The sequence below is a fragment of the Camelus bactrianus genome, chromosome 12 (assembly GCF_048773025.1).
Source record: "Camelus bactrianus isolate YW-2024 breed Bactrian camel chromosome 12, ASM4877302v1, whole genome shotgun sequence".
Lineage (NCBI taxonomy): Eukaryota > Metazoa > Chordata > Mammalia > Artiodactyla > Camelidae > Camelus > Camelus bactrianus.
This window is the reverse complement of record NC_133550.1, coordinates 29,206,686-29,230,394: the sequence shown is the minus strand read 5'-3', so window position 1 is coordinate 29,230,394 and position 23,709 is coordinate 29,206,686. Positions and strand designations below refer to the sequence as shown.

The 23,709-nt window shown below is 39.3% G+C and overlaps 1 long non-coding RNA gene across 1 annotated transcript in view; it reads right to left on the bottom strand.

Moving 5' to 3' along the window:
* LOC123612976 (uncharacterized) overlaps positions 1 to 21,240 on the bottom strand; it is a 61,310-nt gene extending 40,070 nt beyond the window's left edge. Inside the window, exon 1 of the long non-coding RNA XR_006720297.2 lies at positions 20,629 to 21,240. This is a non-coding gene — a long non-coding RNA (uncharacterized LOC123612976). The remainder of the gene's footprint in view (positions 1 to 20,628) is intronic.
* Positions 21,241 to 23,709: the final 2,469 nt, after the last annotated feature.

Below are 23,709 nucleotides of genomic sequence, written 5' to 3'. Positions count from 1 at the left end.
AGGCCACCAGTGACATCACAAGACAAAGAGTTGGGAAGAAATACTTAGCACGTTGTTATATGGCATTGCTAACACAGAGATGCAGGAGACAGCCTCATGAGCAGAGAGAATAGTAAAATGTCCAATAACTAGGAAGCGATGAGCCTTATTTCTTACTTTTGTCTTTAATAGAATTTCACTAAAAATGTATGTAAATTTAAATAGTGACTGCATTTAATAACCAGCTTACAAAATTTATGAAAATATAATAATCAACTCTCTTGAGAATACATAAGATGGCCCCAGCACGCTACTGGCAGTCATAGTTAAAAACAAGTTTAACAAAAGCCGTTCTAAAAATCTGCTGCTAGTGCTATAGCTGACAGGCTCAGTGGCCAGGTGGTTGGCACTGAACTTCACAGAGTTATCTACCTATTAGAAAAGAACTGTAGTTTTGGCCATATCCCTCATTTTCCTGAATCTTCTTTGGTATTTGATTCCTTAACACCCATATTCAGATGTTTCCCTTTGTCTTGCTTTTAGTTCAGAAGAAGAATTTTACCCAAACACTCCAGATCAGATTCTTTTTTAGTGCTTGTTTCCCCGGTGATTTTTTTTTTTTAATTCTTATTTTTTATTGAAGTGTAGTTGATTTATAATGTGAGTTTCAGGAGTATAGCAAAGCGATTCAGTGATATATATACATGCATACATTTTTTTCAGTTTCTTTTCCATTATGGCTCATTTCCCCAGTGATTTTAAATCTAGAGGGGAACTACTAAAATTCCATGAGTTTGACTTCAAAGGGGCCCTCAGTTGTGTGTGGCAATCCCATTACATTTTCCCTCGGATGACTATTTACCATCTTCTCCTCTTATCTCAACCGTCTTCCTCCATCCTCACAACCCAGAGGTATCAGAGTTACCATAATTAATATTTGGATACAGCCTTCCAGCTTTTTCTATATGGATATATGGACTTTTAAATATAGAGCTCATAACATACAAGAATTGCTCCTTTTAAAAAATAATATAGTATTTCTAATTTGTAAGTGTGCAAGCAATAGAATCTCAATTTGAAGTGACTGAATATTGGCTCACCTAACAGACAGTCCAGATGGTTGATGGCGTCCCGGAGGAGCCAGGTCCTCCCTGTTTTCATGTGCTTCCCAACACAAAGTTGGCTTCACTCTTTGAGTGGTTTTCCCCTTGCTCATGGCTGCACCAGCAATCCACTGTGCCTCTTTGTTCACATCCAGCCAAGGTCAGAGAGATTGACTATATGTAGCTTCTTTCCAGAAGACTCCAAGAAGGCTCTCCTCATCTCATTAGTCCAAATGGGCTAAGGCCCATTAATCCTTGATCAACCAGGGATGTGCGGGGTAGGAATACCATGATCAGCTCAGACTAGCAGTAAGGGGAGAGTGGGCATGGAGGAGTCACCATAGGCCCTCTTGATAGCACTCAGGATGTTTTTTAATCCTACTTTGTCACCCATTTTTCTTAACAATATCTTGTGAACGTTTTTCAGTTTTTCTTCTAAATCGTGGTGTGCAATAACTGCATTATTTGTTTATTCAATATTCAATATAATTGGCATCCAACCTCACACTGTCTCATGGGACCTAACAGACACATGACTATAGTGTATATTAAAAAATAAATAATTTTTAAAACAATAATAGTGGCTGATATCTTACACACATTTACTATTTGCCAAAGACTATGCCATGTTATTGTCAGTGACCTCCCTACTTCCCACATCCTGCCTTCCATCCTCAATTCCCATGAGCACTTTAACTCAGTCCAGCCTAGCCTCCACCCCATCATTCCACAATGAAGTGTTTGACAAGATCAGACTCCATACTGCAAAATCCAGTGGTCCCTGCTCTATCCCCACTCTCCTCCATCTTTCAGTACAATTCAGCCCCCTGCTCTTTCCTGTCAAACTGAATTCTTTTGTCTTTCAAGATCCAACACACTTCCGATTTTTTTCTTGTTCACTGGCCACACTGTCTCAGCCTCATCTCTGAATGTTGCTGCATCCCAGGGCTCGGTCCTAGGCCCTCATCCCTGTCCATCGATGGTCTGTCCCTAGGTGGCTTTATCTACTATCTGTTTGCTGAGGCTTCCCAAATTTATATCTCCAGATGGGACATTTTCCCTCCCTTTCTGATTGTCTAACAGCAAGCCATGTCCACATCTCTGCTGGGACACCTAGCAGGCATCTCAAAACGTTGTAACCAAGGCAGAACTTTTGATCCCTTGCCCTCATTCTCCCAACTCTTCCTTCCCCAGTCTTCCTAATCTCAGTAAATGAAACCCTAAATGATCACTCAAAGTCCTGTCAGAAGACGAAAATCACCTCAGTTCTTTGAACATAGAATTGTTAACTAGGTATAAAATTGTTAACTAGAAAGTAGGTATAAAGTTGCTAACTGAAAAGATAAAAAGAAGACTTGAAGGTATGGTAGAGGTAGCAGGTGCGGGAAACAGCTATGGCCCTGAGGGCTGAAGGAGCATAGGGAAGAGACTGGAATTTTTAACATCCAGACATGTATTGGAGGGCCCCCTGCAGAACAGAAACTCTGACTTTTGAGTAGAGGGCTCTGCTTGGCTGGTGTCGCTGTCTCTCCAAGGAGGGCATGATGAAGTCAGCTCTGCAAGTGTTGGGAAAACTACAGCCCGGATTCAACTGCTGCTACCAGAAGGAGTAGCAGCTGTAGGTGGAAGAAGCTCAGCTAGGATGTCCTGCTCAGAAACTGGAAGCAGAAGGGAGGAGCAACGCCTTCTTCCTCCTCAGCCCTGCATCTCCCTGAGCACCTGCAGTTGTCAGGGCCCAACAGAGAGCCAAATGGCAAAGCAGAGATGTGGTTTGCAGAGTTCCAGCCCTGGCGTCACAAAGCAAGAGTATAGAAGGGGAAGTTTAGAGCTGAAGACAAGAAATAACCTAATAACTATCACAGCCACCTGCCTGGTTAATCAAGACAAAAGCCTGGGAGTGACCATTGTTTCCTCTTTCTATTCCTTGTATCCAGTCCATCACCACATCCTGAAGTTCTGCCTCCAGAATATCTTCTAAATCTCTCCCTTCTCTCTATCCAGACACTGCCACCTCGTAGCCCAAACCACCACTGTCAAGGGTGGATGAGTGCAATGATCATCCTGGTATTGCTTCCTGAAATGTATCGTCTCCTAGTACATAACTTGAATGGACTTTTAAAAACATAAACACCCTAGTAGCTTCCCACTGCACATGGAATAAACCCAAACTCCTCACCATGGTCTGGATTGCCTCTCTCACCTGGTCTGCTATCCCTCTAAGCCACACTGGTCTTCTTTCTCCTTTGAACATGCCAAGCTGGATCCAGGCTCAGGCCTTGATCTTGCTCTTCCCTCTGCCTGATCCCTTCCCCTCACCCCACCCTCTTCAAAAAACTGGCTCCTTAATATTCACAGCTCAGCTCAAATATTACCTTCTCAGAGAGGGCTTCCCCTCTAAAGTAGTGCCCTTTCGGGGCAATTACACGGATCGTATTCCTTTATTTGTTACTATGAGCCGTTCTCCCCACTAGAATGAGAGCCTGAGCATACAGGGACATTGCTCTATTTGTCCCTCTGTCCTCAGCAGCTAGGACAATTATCTGGCAAGTAGATGGAATTTCATACATTTGTGTTAAATTATGAATTTCATCTAGTTCTCAGAACAATTTTTTGCTATTATACAGGTGATGAAATAAGGAAATAGAGAGGATAACCAAAATTGCCCAACGGCAGGACCAAAAAAAAATTTTTTTTAACCTATATAAGTTTAACTACAGCCTAAACTCTTAACATTAATACCATATTTTTGACTTTAATTTGTATATGTAATACCTGGATTGTATGCTCCTCCAAAAGAACTATAATGTGAATAAATTTTTCTCTTCATCTTCTGAGCAAAATGTTCATGCTTATCTCCTCCACTGTGAAGCAGACCTTTCCTTGCAACTTCTAAAAATCATGGAGAAAATGGACAGCCAGCCTTTTTGAATGAGCAGGGTGGATTATTTTAAGAAGATATAAATTTTCTAAATGCTGCCATCCACGAATAGGTTTTAGGAAAGAACACCATAGGTGACATAAATCTTCCTGTTTTGAAAAGGAAAGCCAAGTGTTGGATTCCAATTAGTAAATGGAACACAATTGGCTCATCCAAGCTTTCATATCAGATATTTCGGCTGATCTGAGTTAGCTGCTCAGAGTCTAACTGATCCCAGATTCTCTGTCACAACTCTCTAGGTCACATGATGAAATAAGAAAAATAATTCTCAGATCTTGTATCACTTAAAAAAAATTCAAGTTATTACTCTGGGAGGGTTTTCACAGAGGTAGAATCAGGATTATCTCAAATTTCCCATGACTATGCCAACCATAATGAAAGGTTGCTAAGAAATACTTTACTTCCATCAAAGAACCACTTTGGGGAAATGCAGCCAGGGGTGTTTCCCACTGCCCTAGGCCCTAAAGCCCTTCTAAACAGGTTTCTTTCAGTTCCTTGGGTATTAGTTAGAATCATACTGGAAAATCTCTACAACATGAAATAGTAATATGTTCCTAAATTATGGGATTATTTTCTGTGCTTCAAGCTTTTAAAGGATCTACATGAATTAGCCATGAGCAAAAATTTCCAGATATATACACTCATTACCTTGCTTCTTGTTAAGCTGACAATCCTTCAGATTGCTAAGATTTTCCACCAATAGATATCTAATTTACACAGCTCCTCACTTGCCAGTAAGTCCTTCCACTAGAAATTGGCTGAAGAGAAGAGGAGAGCGAGGAAGACTGGAATGCATTTAATGAGACACATGAGAAAATAAATTCTGTTTATGTTAGGAAGAAAATGTAACACACTGCAAACATGTTGAACATGTTCTGATTTCCAAATCCTATTTAAAAGTTTCCTGGCTTTATGCCTAGCAGAGGCAAAAGGTATAGGATGGTAAAACTGTCTTTCTCTTCCTGCAGAACTGTGATTATCTTGAAGATCAGTCACCGCATTCGTCCTAGTGCCAATTTTCTCATCATGACACGAAAAGCCAATAACTCTGGTGTTCTCCTCATACCCAATGCCAGGATTGCAAAAGGGTAGGCATTTTTTGTTTTAACTCTGTTCTTATGTCTTCCTAGGACACACTACACTGCAGCATTTCACTTATCAGATTGGCAAAGAATAAAAGCCTGACGGTACTGAGTGTTGACAAGGATGTAGAAAAATGAGAACATTTACACAATGCTGATGGAAATATAAATTGGTCATTCCCCTTAGAAATTAACTTGTCAACATTTACAATAGTTGGGGATACATATAACCTCTGACCTAGTGATACTACTTCTAGGAATAAACTCTGAACATTTATGTAAGAAAATACTTAAAAGAATGTTTGTTACAGTCTTATTGGTAATTGTAAAAATTGGAAACAGGACAAATTTCCATCAAAAGTAGAACAGATAAATGGTGGTGTACTTAACATAGTAGAGTACAGCAATTAAAACTCATTAGAGCTGCATGTTTCAACATGGATGCATCTTCAAAATATACTGTTATAAAAAGCAAGTTGCAGAAGGTTGTATACAGTATGATAATATTTGTTACATTTAAAAGCATGCAAAACAATCATCTGTGCTGTTTACAGATGCAATCTTTTACATATCTATCTATCTATATATATAAAGAGTATAAAAATGTGAATGGGATTAGCAAGCACCAAATTCAGGGTGTACAGAGAAACTGGGCAGAGAATACAGGAGCTTGAAATAAATCCATAGTTCATTTCCTAAAACAAATACAGCAAAATGTTAAAATTTTAGAGTTAGGCTGTGGATACATTGACATTCTTTATACTTTCCTATTTTTAAAATGTTAGCGGGGGAAAAAACACTATCTCTGTGGGTGGTTTATTTTTATTCAGTAAACATGGGTTGAGCCTCTTCTCTAAGTCAGGCACTATGCTAAGTGCTAGGAGTCAAACAGCCCCAGAGGACTTAGAATCTAGTGGAGGCTGAGCCTAAATCTACCCCATCTAGTGCCATGGCAATTACTTTGTACTTCTATTATCATCTTATATTTTATATTATGGTTTCAGTTTTAATTACATATTTCTTTCTATAGTGGAGCTATTCAATAGAACTTTCTTCATTGATCAAAACATTCTATACCTGTGCAATCCAATATGGTAGCCACTAGCCACCATGTCACTGTTAAACACTTGAAACGTAGCTAGTGTGACTGGGGAACAAAATTTTCCATTTTAATTAAATTTAAATAACTACATGTGGTTAGCAGCTACCATATTGATAGCACCATTGTAGACTTTATGCCCTTTGAGGGCAGGGACTATGTCTTTCTCATCTTTATAGCTCTACCTTCACCCTCAGGGCACCAAGTCGGATACTGTAGCTCATACAAGACATTTGATAAATATCTGTTGAATTGAATCCTGGAATTGGGTCCTTTCAGTGCCATTAACTAGCATGAGCTCCAAGGAAATTCTCTTAACCTCTGTACATTCATTTATCTATTTATCAAACATGAACTGTATACCAGTTCTGTTCTAAGTTGAGGAGATAAAGAAGTAAATAAAACATAGGCCTTTTCATTGAGGAATTCACAATCTTATCTGGGCAATAGTTCTTTCAGAAATAAAATGAGAGGGTTAATCCTGAGGATTTCTAAGATCTCTTCCAGTCCTAACATTCTATAAATACAGTCACTGAATTGTCCATTTGTGGCTATGATCACTTAGAGAGTTTATGCAAATAGGCATTAAATCGATAAAATGAAGATATCTAAACTTGTCGAGAGCTCTTTGGTCTCATTTGTTTATTTATTTAACAAATATTTGCTGAACTCCCTTTATGGATGTTATGATTGCTTCCTCTTTACCCCACAGATGAGGAAGGGAGTCTTGCTTTAAGATTATGGGGATGGCCAAACACACAATACCCCCACTGGACAGATGAGATTGAGAGCAGTTTAGTAATCACATATAGTCACAGCCTGGGATAGGAGGACACTACAGACCAGGCAGGGCCACACAGGGGTTGCACTCAGGAACAGAGTGAACTACCAGGTGCTGTGAAGGCAGGCTTTGTAGTTTCAAGAGGGTGGTTCCTCTGGAGGATGTAATTGACTCATCTGAATAATTCCATGGGCTGGCAGGGTAACCCCTACTCAGGAATAAGCAGGAACTCTTCCTGGTGCATTTGATAAGGAGGGTTGTCTGTCTAGGGTACCTTACCCATGCGAGCAGAATAGGATGGGCAACTTATAATTAGGCCATCTGAAGCCCTCCTGACTTTATCACTGATGTCAAGGCAGCATACTGATGTTAAGTCTTAATTTTAGGGCTTACACCACAATGGGCCAGGCTCTATCCTAGGCACCCTCATGTGCAAGATAAGAATTAAGCAGTTCCTGGGTCTTATGGGTCTTATGATTTAATGAGCATATTGGTGGAATTAGTGAACTATAATGGTCTTCCCATCTCTCTAACTCTGCTATGGGTCCGGAGCCCAACAGAATAGAGAATGGAGAATGGCTTCCTTTGGCCACTAGAGGGCATTTCCTGCTTTCCGCAGAGGCCCCTGTTTCCTTGGGGTTTAGCTTCAACTGTGCGTTTAGTGCACTGTTTGGTTCTTAACTTTGGTATATGTCAGAATTACTTGGGAAAATTTTTAAACAGAGGTCTACCCCCAAGATTCAGATTCTGTAGGAACAGGACTGAGCTTGAGTCTCTGTAATTTGAGCATATTTCCCAAGCACTTTTGACAGGTAAGCAGAGATAAACTACCAATTTGGTGAGATAGCCTACATTCCAATTTTCAGGGGTTCCCATTTTATTTTTTTCCAGCTTTCTTGAGATATAATTGACATACAACATTGTGTAAATTTAAGCTGTACAACATGTTGATTTGATACACTTAGAAAATAATTACCACCATTACACCTCTACCACCTCACATAATTACCATTTCTTTTTTGTGGTGAGAACATTTGAGGTCTACTATATTATCAACTTTCAAGTATATAATACAGTCTTAATTATAATCACTATGATACACATTAGATCCCCAGAACTTATCCATCTGATAAATGGAAGTTTGTACCCTTTGACCAACACCTCCCCATTTCCCACCCCTACCCCCACCCCAGCCCCCAGCCCCTGGTAACCAACACTCTACTGTTTCTATGAGTTCAGCTCTTTTAGATTCCATGTATAGGTGATAGCATATAGTATTTATCGACTTCTGTCTGACTTGTTTCACTTAGCATAATACCTTCTTAATGCACAGGCTCCTTAAGCACGGTGCACTTAGCATAAGGCTGCCCTGAGTCTGGATGCAAAACCACATTGAGATTCGAAGCAAAGTGGAGGTAGAAGGCTGACTCTACCTCCAACATTTGCTGTGCTTGTCATCTGGGCTTCTCCTAGAGCCGCGTGCTTGGAAATCACATCCTATGGTTTCTGGCTCTAGACCAGCCCCTGCCAGTGGAACCTGTGTGAGTTGAGGTGGGTGGGGAGGAAGCAAAAGGGACAGAGGATATTATTCCTTCCTTCTTTATTTTCCTCACCAACCCTCTGTCACCTCTCTCCCAAGCCAGACACAAAATTCTTCTCTTCTCCCTCTCAAAAAAATCAATGCTCTCAAGTATTCTCTTCTGCAAGTAGATACCTGAAGAAGTCCACAGCCTGCAGACAGCTAAGAATGAATAGAGTGAAGACTCCGGCAGGGAACCCTGCCACAAGCAGATACATACAGGTTATCATCCTCATCCCCCGACTTGTTCCCAGTTTATCTGACTCTGAGAAGCACGAAGTAAGGGGCTATAATAATTGGAAACAACCTGATTTTCCATCACTTTAACGCTGCATCACTGGGTCTTTAATTGTCCTCTTTTTGTTAAGATTTTATCATGGTGATTTTTGTTGTTATTGTTGCTTTGTTTTACGAGTGCAACGGGCTCCCCATTTCAAACCTCCAGTGAGTTCTTGAGTGATATTTTTACAGTGGCTTCTTTTAAAATCACTGTAATTACTTGATTATAATATTCCTTGAAAAAAGTTGAAAGGAAGACTCTGGGCAAAGAGAACCACAGAGTTATTTGAGGATTATAGACTTCCTTTCAAAGCAGTTATGCTAAATTATGAAAGGCATACTCCCTGGAAGATAATGCGAGTTCATCTAGAAAAAGCAAGTGTTCCACTTTTAGGTAAGCTGAGAATTCATCCCTGCCCTCCAGTGACTGTAAACCACCCCCTCCACACACACTGTTCTATTTATTAATTGTCAGGATTTTTTTTTAAAGCTCTCAGGGCTAAATTATAAATATCCTCTTCCAACTGAAATGATTAAATAAGGGAAGATGGTATGTATATCTGGTCCTAGAAGTGGACATTGGAGTTGCTGACAGAGCATGCTGAATCCTTACATGGCCTAAGAACTACTCGACAGCTCTTTAGCCTTTTTTTTGCAACCCAGCCTAGGAAGCTCATTTCCATGCCTATGCAAATTAGACATTCCTTAGTGCTGTCTCCTGAATTACTCACTTGTATCACTCATTCTACACACAGGAATAGAACAAGAATTCACAGAATAACAACTTGAATGAGGTTGTCTGTCCTAATACCCAAGACATCCAACAGAATTGGGAGTACTCTCCAGAAGCATAGGTGTGTCAGGGTGTGGACTTGTAAGTTGCCCTTTCTTGAACTAAACATGTAATTAGAAATTTCGTGTCAGATATACCTACTTCAGGTGGTGCAACCAGAAAGAATGATAACAATAACATTTACATTTAAATGATCTTAGTCTATTATAATCAAGCCTCTCTGTTTCATAATTGTCCTCCATTTACAAAATACATTTCTAGGCAAATCAAACTTCTCAGGAGAACGTGAAAATGGTGGGCTTTATAAAGCCAAGTCACAACTCAAACAACTAAGAACAGCTACCACTTTATTGAATGCCTGTGACTGTGGGACAGGCACCGTGCCAGGCACGGTGGTTTACAAGCTGTAGCTCATTTAACTGCTTAACAACTTTTGAGGTAGGTACTATTATTTTGCCTGTTTTATAAGTTGGGAAACCGAGGCTCTGAAAGGCTAAGTAACTTGTTCAAGGCACCCACCTGTAAGTCTTTCATTGCACACAAAAGCACCCAGAGGGGATATAGAGGCCACAATCCAGCCTGTGATCCACTTGCCAAGCCACACACCAGCAGGGCAGTGCCTACCCAGAGGGGACGCCTTTCCTAATATGAACAAAGGCATCGTGTGGGCCATCGTACTACCCTGGCAACAGAACTTAAGAGTCAAAACTATTGATCCGATTCCAGATCCCACGTGCTTCACGCTATACTACCTTGCCAAGCACATTTTCCTACCTTGAAGGGTCCCATAAAGGTCACAAATATCCTGTTCTTTCCAGTGGCTGGGCTTGGGAATGGGCATAAGGGGCAAGGATGAGTAGATAGATGCCCTGTTAGTTTTGAAGTAGCCTGGTTTTCAGGTTTGATGGGCTCGGTAGTGACTGAGAGCAGCAGCAAAGTACTGTTCTGGAAACTGCCAGTGGCCTGATCCCTGGTAAGTTTTCTTGGCTGGCTTTATGAAGATCACTCAAACCTGGGACTCAAGGTGACTCTGCAGGAATGGATGTAAGTGCCCTCATGAGAGACATCGCTTCAGTGCAGTGACCCAATAGACAGGAATTCTTGGGCAACTCTACCAGGGCTGGCATTTTGACCTTGGGCAGTCACTTAACCTCAGTGACTCCCACTTCTCATCTGAAAATGCAGACAATGACAACAGTGCTTAGAAGTAACACCAAAAATGTTTTAAAGCAGGCAGAATTTCTCTCTGGTGTTTACAGTCATCTGTGAAGTTCTTTCCTCCCCGTTTCTCTTTCCCTGCGGCATTACCTTCCTTCCTAATATCAACTTTCCCCAAACTATCTTTATCTCAAAGAAAAGGCAAGGAAGAATTTACAGAAAGGATCAAATCACTATTGGGTGAATTTTAGCAGCAGGTGAAGGTTTGGGGTTTTCCCAGAGCCTATAAATCATAAAGGTAAGTGACTAAGGATTAGGCTGTCCTGAGAAAATGTCATAAAGTACATTTTAAAAAAATCACCTGCATGTATCTACATGGTGGAATATTATGCAGTTGTTATAAATGGTCATTCAGGAAGATTATGAGGCAACATCAGGGAAGTCTCCCAGATATACTGTGATATGTAAAAAGCAGGAGCCCAAAACATATGTATGAGCTATAACTACATACAAATAAAAATTATACATATAATTACAATTAAAAATTGTGTACATATACAGAGTGAGCCTGGAAAGTAATATAGAAAAATAAATAATTGGTTGAAGTGGTGGGATAATGAGTGATTTTTAAGTTTTTCGTGACTGTTATTACAACAATGTGAAGTATATTTAGAAATACTAAAAAAAGAGGAAATTTCATCATTTTAAAAACATCTGTAGAAAACTGGCCACAGAGGTATTTGAATTCTCTGTTGTCATAATTTCAGGCTGGTGATTTCTTTTACTTGGTACAAGATGTTTTTAGGACTTAACATTTCTGTAAAGCTCTTAAATATTGGTTTTTGCTAATATAAACACAGTGTCATCAACCATATGCTTGAGGATCTTTGTGTTGAGATGTTCTGTTTGTACAAGAATTTGCCAAACTCTGTTTAAAAGAGAGAACCTGGTTAAATAATATATAATAATGTTGTGATGACTGAGCACAGAGGTCAATATGGGCACTGTCACATCTCAGAATTTTACTTAGAACAAGTCACAAGTATGAGCTTCAGGAATGGTCACTGAATAGACAAATGGCTTCTTTCACAACAATGTTTAAATGAATCTAAAATCTCTTTTAGGTTAATCACCATCTTTGCAGGAATCTCTGGATGAGCACTCTCAAGTACCTGCTAGATAGAGAACTCCTACCTATAACTCATTCCCATTTTCCAAAGAGGAGATAAGATGTTTCCTATAAATGTAATTTATGCTCTAATCTAAAGGAAAAACAACAGTAGAAGTTTCAGATACTGCAACTAGCTTTCTGTGTGATTGACTCTACAGATTTCTTCCCATATACACACCTGGGAGCTTCTGATCTTCTCCAGGTTTCTTATAACCACCTTCCTATTCTTCACCCTTAAAAAGCAAACTTGTTGAGGCATAGTCTGCTAAAACTAGAAGGAACTTACAAATCATTTGGTTCAACTGGCCCATTTTACAGATGAGAAAACTGTGGCTCAGAATGTGAGATAAATGACTTGCCCAAGGTCACACAATAGGTTAGAAGCAAAATCAGGACCCTTTCTTTTCTCAGAGCAATTATCTTGCTTTGAGATCTTCCAGCCATGGCATAGATATACATCGATGGGGTTTCCCCTTGATTACAAGTGCAATATATGCATGCTATGTAAAATATGAAAAATATAAAAATAGAACAGATGTTCAAAGAAGAATATAAAAGTTACTCATACATAATTCCACCACCCAGAGATAACCACCATCAACATATTGTATATATATTTCTGGTCCTTTAGGTGTTAACTTTGGATGGACAGGAGTATGAGGCAACAGGTGTGCAGGGAGTGGGGACACTAGGCACGGTTGAGCTCTGGTCACGTGGTAGGATTGTTGTGTTGTGTGACTCTGCTTCTCCCAGGAAGCTTCCCCATGGGGCAACCTTGACATGTGGAGCCCAGAGTAGTCTATGAGGGGGTAATTGCATCAGAGCCATCTCCAGCATATCCATACGGGGAGAGAATGCCTGAAATGTGAGAGCATCCAGTTCGGGACCAGAGCTGTCCCTTTTCTATCCAATCCACTACACCTAATAAATAGGCCTCTGTGCGTTTCAGCATTAAAAGCACTCCTTTCAATTGACACATTGTAATTGTACTTCAATTAAAATTTTTTTTCTAAATAAAAGCACTCTTTTCTATAGGCTAAATTGCATAGGTCAAGAAGGGGTTACTTAGCTTTTGATTCCTCTAGCTATTACTGAGGCTTTCCCCAAAATTTACTTGCCTATGAATTGTGAATGTTCTCCCACAATGGTAAGTATTCTCCTATAGCTTGATTTTTAGTCCCTCTGGAAGAGCTCAGAAATATGTGAATCATCATTTATTTATCCTCTGATTTTTTGACATGTAAGTTGTTTCCAAGTTTTTACAATTATAAACAATACTGCAGTGAACATCCTTTAATAATACTTAAATATTTGTGCACATCTACTGTTTCTTTAGGATAAATTCTTAGAAATAGAGTTGCTGGATGAAAGAGTATAAAAATTTGAAAGATATTTGTTACATATTGCCTAATTAACTCCAGAAAGGTTGTTTTAATGTTCCATTCTACCTATCAGAGTTGGGGCTATTTTGGGTTCATCATTTAGAGCTCACCTCCTTCTTTGATCTGTGCTTCGACTTGGTTACTTTAGTTGCCAGGAGACAGAGGTCTCAGATACCAGGAGATGGACGTTTCAGATAGGATGAGATAGAATCTAGTCAAAGGGTTTTTCTTGTCCCTTTATTTCCTCCTCAAGATGGAGTGAAACAACATTCAGACCCTCCCATGGCTGGCTTTCTGCCAAGGTGACACTACTCTGAATGCCTGAATAGTCCAGGACTTCTGGGCTCACCCAGTTCACTTGGACAAAGAGTGAACTTCTGAGCCCTTTCATTACCTCCCCTGGGTCAGAAATGGTAGACTGAACAGACATCCAAGCATAGCCCCTTTCTTTTTTTCTTTTTTTTTTTTTTTTAAGACAGGCTCAATACCAATTTTCTTTCCTTGTCTGAGGCCCTCTTCTCTAATAAAGACATTAAATGGCAAGTAAGCCAACTTTCTGGATAAGAAGGGACTTTACACAGGAATTTGCAAACATTGTATGCTTTTTTCTTTCTCCTATTGTTCCAAATATTTAAATATTTTACCTACCTTCAGGGAGAAGGATTCACAGATCTCAGTGTAAACTGCTTACTTTTCTCTTCTTTGGAAAAGAGACTGACAATGGCTTACACTTAAATAGCACCTACTATGTGCTAGGATTGTAGTAAGTGCTTTACGCCTGTTTGTTTACTTTATCTTCATAATAGTCTGCTGCTGTAGATAGTATCATTTTCATCACCATCACCATCATCATCATCATCATCATCTCCATTATGCAGAAGAAGAAATTATGGTACAGAGAAGTTAAATAATTGATGGCTAGTACATGACAGAGCTGAAAGCAAAGTCTGGCTCTAGAGACCATGTCCTGAAGCACTACCCCTTCGTCTCCAGCCTCCTCCCGCAGTCTTGACTGACATCTCTTGAAACAAGCCCTTTATTTTTCGCTAATAGCAAAGCAGACGTACTGGAAAGGGTCATCCCCAATTATTGCAGTGGCTTATGGATTATCTCTATACCTTTGTCCAAATCTTTCCTTTCTACCCCCTGTTCTCTTTTCTTGGTTATCTAATTTCATCTATTTAAAACATTCATCTTCTGCTCTGGTCTGCATGTGGTTTTAGGTTCTCGTGCCCTGTGCAATCAAGGTGGCTCAGGGTGGCTCAATCTCCTTCCCTGCCTCTCAGCTCAGTTTTCAGACTGACAGTGGTTAGTCTATATTTTAATTGCAGTTATATTTAATTATGACAGTGACAGTGGTAGGTGTGACATTCACAAGAAAATAAATAGAATCAATTTAATAAACATGTTTTGACACCCATGAAAGGTATTTCCCTTACTCAAGTAGACAAAAAAGGACTTTAACTTGGAGGCTTAAGGGAAGCTAGGAACAGAAAATACATTGTGTCACTGGCGTGCTTGTATTAAGGTTCTTAATGAGAATTTCTAGTGTGTTTGCTTGCCCTTCCTCCAAGGCACAAAGTACGTGCTCTCTTTTACAAGTGGGATTATTGAGACTTGGAGAGGTTAAGTGGTCTGACTCAAGTGAGTCTGAGTCCGCAATGAGGCAGGGCCAGGTGTGTCACAGGGCTGCTTACTGCCGGTTCAGCTGCTGGTCCACAGGCCTGTGCAGTCTGGTTTCTTTGCTTTTGATGTCCTAAGATAGAATGAACCAGACAATCTAGACCTGAAGATTAACATCTTCCTTACTGCTGATAACCATGCCAAGATGTGGGCTATAAATTTCTTTAAGAAACGTCAGTCAGCTTGAAAAGAAAAATCTTCCATTTTACCTGCATTTATCGGTGATCTCTGATAGGAGCATCAGGTACTGAAGAAGTAAAAGATGAGTCTCAACCACACTCTGTGCTGCAACTCTTTGTCATTTGCTGGTGGCTTCACACACAAGTTACCCAGTCTGCCTGAATGCCCATCAATCTGTTCTTCTTTTTCTTATAAAACATTCTCTCTCTCCATATAGATATCATAAGGTAGACTTATAAACTGTCATAAGATACACTAATTTATAAATAATATATAAACTGTGTACACACATACATATATTGTATATACACACACGCACATATACATATGCATAAATGCAATCATGGTTTTTTTTGGTTTTTTTTTGTTTTTTCTTGGATCACCCCTTTTCCCCTCCTCTTCTTCTCATATGACCTACCCTCTAAAAGAAACCATGTTGTTTCATGACTGTATCCTTCTGTAGTTTTACTAATGCTCATACAGGCCTACTTAAATAAATATATACACACACGTTTATACAAGTGTATATTTTTTTTTAAACAAAGATGGGATAATACTGCATGCACTTTTCTACATAATGCTTTCCTCACCTAGCATTTTCTGGTAGAACTATCTTTAGGTCAACTTATACAGCTGTAATTCATAGCTTTTTAATAGCTTCATACTATTTCATGGTAAGAGCAGTTCCATCATTTACTTGGCCATTCCGCTATTGATGGACATTCACATTGTTTCCACATTTTTTCTGAGAAAAAGAGTGTAATAAATATCTTTGAACTTACAATTTTATGTGTTTTTAATTTTTTATTTCTGTAGGCTAGATTCCTGAGAATAAGATTATCATCAAAGTATATAGCCAATTTTGGTGTACGTTATTTGATGGCTCTCTAAAAGATATTTTTCTAGAAAATTTAAAATAAATATTGGTGTAAATATTGCTAACATTAATTTTTAACCATTACATTGCATTAAAATATTTCTCTAGATATAAAATTTTCCTATTAATCCTGTTTATTATTTCTTTTATGATATGAGTTAATTTTATATAAACACATCTATATTTTCTATGGTAAATTTTTTTTAAATTGAAGTATAGTCAGTTACAATGTGTCAATTTCTGGCATACAGCATAATGTCCCAGTCATGCATATACATACATATATTCATTTTCATATTCTTTTCCGTTAAAGGTTATTATAAGATATTGAATATAGTTCCCTGTGCTATATAGAAGAAATTTGTTTTTTATATATGGTGGTTAACATTTGCAAATCTCAAATTCCCAGTTTGTGTTTTCTCTTTCTGTTTTGTAAATAAGTTCATTTGTGTCTTTTCTTCTTTTTTAGATTCTACATATGAGTGATATCATATGGTATTTTTCGTTCTCTCTTTTGCTTACTTTACTTAGAATGATGATCTCCAGGTCCATCCTTGTTGCTGCAAATGGCATTATTTTATTCTTTTTTTTTATTGCTAAGTAGTATTCATTGCATAAATATACCACAATTTCTTTATCAAATCATATGACCACCTCCTTATTTTCTTCTTTACCTGTCTCTCACCTAATCCTTCTGACTAAGACTTACTCAACTTCCCAGAACCAGAAGTCACCTCCTGTGTATTCACCCTGTTCCTTCCCTCTAGTCAAGGCACAGGTCATTCTGTCTCCCCTGTACAAACTTGCTTAACACATTGTGTTATACTTGTCTTGAGTTTGTCAGCCCTACTGGACTGCAAGTTTCTAGAAGTCAGAATCAATGCCCTATTCACCTTTATTAAATGCAGCACCAAACACTGTACTTTAATACGGAGCTACTCAACATTTAGTGGACAAATGACATTTTTAAGTCATTTTATGTAAATTCTTACTTTATATCTGGTTTAAATGACTTCATTAGTGCCCGTAAAAAACAGGCTGAGAACAGAAGATTGGGTTAACTCAGTATTCAGAATGAGATGAGAACAATGCATATTTGTGATGCTTAATAGATATTTTAGAGGAAAAAAAAAACATGTATTCATTGTACCACAGACTCTGGATTACAACACAGAGGGAATAAGAACGCATATATGTTTTTTGATTTTTGGATAAGGACTTATCCTGCTTGAGTGATGTGCATACCTTTGAGAATATAAAATGAGGTTGATACTGACATAATTCTTAGATGGCCACGACCCTTGAAGCTACCCTGCTGCTTTAGAGAATTTTCACTTGCTATTTTTCTGTCAGAAATATCCTGTATCCTATTGAGTAAAATTTCCTGTTGAATGTATGTATAATGTAGACAACAATATGTTATTAGATCTTCTTACTTTCTTATTTTCATCTTTGTCTACTTCTTTGATTATTGGGGAAGAAAATTTTAAAATATAAACATTAAAAATGAGAGGCTTGACTTTGCATAATTCTTAATCAAAATCTTTTTTTTTCTTAACAGAACCAGTCAACTTGAGAACTACTGGAGTCAAATATAAAGAGGTGATTATCTTGAAACCTAGTGTTTGTTTATGTTTCTGTAATATTTACTGTTCAGAAGGCAACAGTAAACTCAAATTTATCCAAAAATTAAATTTGACTTAAATCAGCATGTAGTTCCTGGCAGATAATAGGTGCTCAATAAATATTTATTGGATCAAGGACTGATGAATTGTGGTAACAGACAACCTCATTGGTAACTTTTTATATTTAGAGTTGTTTTTATAGTACTTACACCCAACATTCTCTAGCTGATGGCTCTTAAAAAAGAAGGGTAATCCCAAAAATGTGCATTTGGAAGAAACTAATATTGCTCAAGGACTTCAACAGGAAATCTATGTTTGGCTTCTTTCCTCTTGGCAATCTAGGGCCAAAATCTAGCTTCTATGGACAAGCTTCTGGCAGTGTTTTTTGAGCACTGGCTCATGTAAATTTTTTTGTGGTTTTGGTGCCAAATGTAAACAAACTAAAAAAAAAAAAAAAAAAAAAAAAAAAAACTAAAACTGAATCTAAAAACAGACATGTCTCCAAAATTTGACTTAGGAATACAGGCCTTAGTCTATACGTTATTGGGCAAATGATAAACACATTAAAGAAGTTTGGTGGGCAGCAGTTCTAAGAAACACAAAATGATTTAAATTTTGTGGCACCATTCTAGGCATTTGGAAGAGAAATCAGAGAACAGAATTCACTTATAGAACCTGTTAAACAATGTATCAATTCTTTAGCGATAAATTAAAATATAAAATATTGCCCAATCTTCACCTTAGCCAACATTCCATTCTCCCAACATCTGGGAAACTGGGCAGGGGAGGAAACAGACTGCTTCTAATTACTCTATGTCAGCCAAAGATTGCTTAAACTTTTAAAGTATGAGATGGAGTAAGGGAGAATACTAAAAATAGTAAATAGTTTTTACAAACCTTTCACAGATTGTTAACTTGAAAAATAAATGAACACAGACAGCTCTAGTTTTCTTCTTTTGCCCTTGGCATCATTTTCCAAATATTTGACCTTGATGGAAAATTGTTATTTTTTGACAATCCCCATCAGGGTTCTATGAACCCTCCCTGTGTACCAAAGAAAGAAACTGGTCCTACTGGTCTACCCCACAACAATGTGGTTGAATCACAAAATGGACACAGACACAGAGAGAAGAAAATCTGGCTCTCAGAAGCATCTAACTCAAGTGACATTTGATACAGTCAATTTAAAGGCAGTTGGAGGGCAAAGATGAATCAAAGGAAAGAATAACTTTCTAGAACCCTCTCTTCTTCCTAAATCTGATCTCCTTTCACCTGGCCAGGAGCTAATCTCTATTTAAAAAAAAGACTGCTGGACTAGCCTACCATTCAAAATCTTGTCTTTTTTTTTTTTTTTTTTTTTTTGAAACAGTGAATTCAGATCATACCAATTTTTTTTTTAAGCTAAGAAATTCTAAGGCTGACTAATGAGTTTCCTCCAAGACTTTCTAGATCTGAACAAATTGTGCCGCCATCAGGTTCTCCATGAAGCTTCTTCCCATACTTAGCTGGAAGAACAGATGAAAACAGCACAAGAGTGAACTGGAGTGGACAGTTTCTCTGGTATAATAAGCCAGCAGATGGGACCAAATGTAATACTATATTAATGTCAGACTTAGAAAAATCTTAGTCCTCATGTACAGTTATACAGACCATGCATTTTGAACTTTAGATCCTTCTGATTATGAGCCATAAAGAGCCTCCTAGGAAAGAAAATTGTCCATAGATAAGACTTCCCATGTGTTTTTGGTCTTTGTGACCAATGATTAAATCTTACCTAGTCTTCTGTTGTCTTCCACATCTCAAGTAGACTCTGAGATGAGGATTCATGTGCAAGTTATGTGCTGAGAAAGTGCCCCCACAAAGAGGTCATGAAGTGGATAAGAGAAGCAGGACAAGGAGGGGAAGAATCCAAACAAAGCTACAATTTCAGGTAGAGTGCTAGCTTCTGCCTGATCTTGCAGGAGAGCAGCTCAAGAATGTAATTTATACTTCAGAGTTTGTCCCAACTGGAGGCCAGTAGTTCATCTTTCATAAGCCCATATCAGTTATCCACTGGCCACCTAGGAAGATATAAACTCCTAGGCACTTGGACAGTTTACTGAGTGTGGGTAAACAGCTCTAGTAGCCAAGGGCAGTTCTCAAAGTTAATTACAGATGCAGGCCATTTAGAAGTAAAGATATGAAGAAGCCCAACAAGAGGTACACAGAACCCATAAAAGGGATTCAGAAGGATCTGGGTGGAGCATCCACAGGGTTGCTGTAAGTACTAGTTGTCGTGGTAGATACACAAAAGATAAAGGGGTCAAAGCATATTGCTACAGAAACTCATTCACATAGGCAGGTAGAAAGAGAGAAGAGAAGAAAGGAACAAGGGAACTACAACATAGCCAGAAAACAATAATAAGTAAGCCAGAAAGAGAAAGAAAAACACCATATGATATCACTCTTATGTGGAATCTAAAAAAAAAGACACAAGTGAACTTATCTACAAAACAGAAACAGACTCACAGACAGAAAAAAGGTGATTTAAAAAATCTTTTTAAACAAGTGTGGCTGAAGTAACTGTAGAGAACTAGACGAAAACCTTGAAGGATCCTGTACTGAAATTGATTGTAGGTTTAGTTGTTTTGTTGAAACCCAAACAAAAAATAACTCCAAACCCCTAGAACTATAACTTCTAAGAACTATTCTGTATAGGGCTGTGGTTGATGTAATGGAAAGTAAGGGAATCTCCAGTTATCAAATCTGTACTCTAAATATTAGCAAACAATTGCATATTTATATGCTTTATGTTGAAATAATATTTTCAAAAGGTATGGGTCTTATTTTTATCATGATTCTCCACTTTACATAACTTTATTCAGCTGATCAACCAACTAATCCAAAACTCACAGGCAGAAAAGAGAAGGAAAGTCTTACTTTTGGGAGCTGAGATTTTTCTTTCATGCTTTGATGCTCACTTCCCTCAAGTTTGGCACTAGTTGACCTCTGACACCTCCATCATCTTCACAGCTTTGACGTCGCCTTCTCCCTCTCCTCCATCCCTGGCTTCTATTGCCTGTGCTGCCATCTGATTCCAAACTTACTTTTCATTCACCTAGGTGACACCGTGGGCTCATTCCTCTCTCTCACCACACCCAGCAGTTCCATCCTCCACGCTCCTGAGACATGGCACACTTTCAGCATCCTCAGCGAGGGAGCAAATGGTGGAGTGGATAAATGCAGGGAGCACAGGGGAACCCCTTGGTGGTGGGCACCACCCCAGGTGTTCACAGCGCCCGAGGCCCCACTCTTGACGCTCTCCAGTGCTCTCACACAAAGGTGGGGGCCTCCGTGCCCACTGGACATATCCTGCCAGAGCCGCAGAGCTCTTACTAGGGACAGGTCAGCTACAGCGTGGCCAGTTCACTCAGGAGACTTCAGAGGACGGCTCTGCTCTTCCTGAGAGAGGCTGTGGTGCTGGCCCCCCATTTGCCCAGCCTCTAATCACCACGAGGACTCAGACAATTGGCTGCAGCTGAGGGCCCCGCGTGCCCAGCTGGGCTAGTCTCTTTCTTCCTTCCCTGAAGAGCTGGACTAGTTCTTGAGCGCAGAGAAATGATCTGCTGTGAAAATGCAGGACAGCCCTTCCCTCACCCTTCTGGAGGCCTCTCCTCAGAGTTCATCCAGAAAAAGTCTAACTGGAGAGAGAGAGACAGGCAGACATCTCAGTCCTGGGGTGTCCTCCCCACTCGTGGCATCTGCCTTGCCTCCAGCATCTGGGTTGTCAAGGGTTCAGGCCCTTTAAAAATGCCATCTTTGTGGAAGTTGAGTGTTGTACCACGGACAGCTGATGCTTTTTATATATGCTGGAGTCCAGGAGAACTCTGACCAGGCTGTGAGAGAAAGAACATCTGAAGGAGCTGTACACACAGCCCACACAATGACTCACATGCCACAGATACATTCAGCAAAGTGGACCGGCTGCATCCCAGACCATTCCTTCTGGGAGGAGCCCTGTGTCTGTTGGAAGATGCCTTGGAGCACCCATGGCCGGGATCTGCTGGGGTCACAGCATCTAAGTGAGTAGTTGCTCTGCTAAAGCTGAAAAGACACTTTATAATCTTGTGTTTAGATGGGGTGAGGGCAGTGGTGAATCAAATTTGCAAGGTTTTCTATGCTTAGGGCCTTGGGTTTGGGCGCAGTGAAAAGATTGGTTGTGGGAGGTGCCACCCTAGGGGGTGGTATTTAGGCTGAGGCCTGGCTGGAGAGGTGGGAGGAGAGTGTTCCAGACCCTGAGGTGGGGATGGGCCTGGTATCTCGTGAGAGGACAGAAGGCATCGGTGTGGCTGGGCTGAGGAAAGGACTATGTGTGATGAGGTGCAGAGGGAGGGCCCTGTGGGTCTTGTTGGCCAGTGTTTGGGCTCTGGGAGAAACTGCCCTGGACATCTTGCATCCTCTGACTGTCTTTGTGTACTCCCTAGCTGCATGGACATTTCCCTCACTGTGAGTCTCACTGTCCTAAGGTAGAAATGACACATTGGTTTTCCAGCCTCCTTTGCAGCCAGGGCCTGTTATGTGACCCTGGATGCAGTCATGTGACTCAGTCCCCACCAATGAGAGTTCTGGGGATCTAATGTACAGCATGGTAACTATGGTTAACCATACTGTATTATATAATTAAAGCTTGCTAAGAGAGTAGATCATAAATGTTCTTACTGAAAAAAAAAAAGAAAGATGATAATTATGTGAAATGATGAAGTTTTGGTATCTACTACTATGGTATCATTTCACAATGTATAAGTGTAATCAAATAATCATATTGTACACCTTAAACTTACACAATGTTATATGTCAATTATATCTCAATAATGCTGGGGGGAAAATCAGGGAAAGAAGTTTGAAGCCAGATTTTTGGGCCTTGAATATCCAGTTAGGGTGTTTTTTCTATTTAATTATTTAGGTATTGGCTGAAAGTTTTTGAGAAAGCAAATAATATGGTCACAATCACTTAATCCCAGGAATGAATAGAAGCCTGACACATATGAGACCTTCTATAAATGCTAGTTGAGGAGAATTGGATATCTTTTCCAATTCCTCACATGTGAAAAATGAAGATAGTTGACTAGAAGTGCTTTTAAATTAGAATTTTGTAAATTATTATCCTAAAGTATTCAAAAGATCTTTTTAACAAGAAAAACTCACAACTGTTCTGAATCTAAAGATGTCAGATTCTATCTCAATCTATAGATGCCAGAGTAGGAAACAGCTAAAATGAAAGGAACTATTTTAGTAATTCAAAAGAATTCAACCATCAAGGAATAAAAGAAAGCATTGGGCTCCAAGGGTGACTAATGAGAATTAGAACAAAATTATAGCCCTCCTATAAAGAACTTTACATGGCAAATCAAAGATGAAGGCTCATAGAGAGTTCTGCAGCAGAAAGTATCCAGGAAATACTGTGCGAAGGAGACAGAGCCACACGCTGGCCCTGAATGCACCAGAGCAAAAGATCTTTGGAATTATATGTCCAGGAAAATTGAAGGCATCTGCTATTTCAGCTTTGTTTATAGGACCTTATAAGAAGGAAAGGCAAGGGGAAAAGAACAAAGAATCTCCAAGAAAAGGACTCTAGGTCAATAATGACTTGTATGTAGTTGATACTCTATCAATATTTATTGATAATAATTGGTGCACAGAAATGGTGACACACACAACAGCATTTTAAAAAAAAGAAGTAAAGTGTCTTAAAGAATAACTGTTTGTGGAAATTTGGTTAAGGGGAGATGCTGTGTAGTTTAAAACTCCATCAGACAATCCAGGAAACCCATGGTGCCCACAGACCTCATCTCATGAAGTGAGTGCAAGTGATCCTGCCTTCACATTTTTGCCACAGCATCCTCTTCTCTGGTGCCAGTGATTGGACCAAGGGTTAGTTCTTGAGCAAGGGGAGGGTAGGTCAGGTGCCTAGGAAACAGTGCCCAATGGGCTTCATATTGAAAGGTGACGAACAGAGCCTAT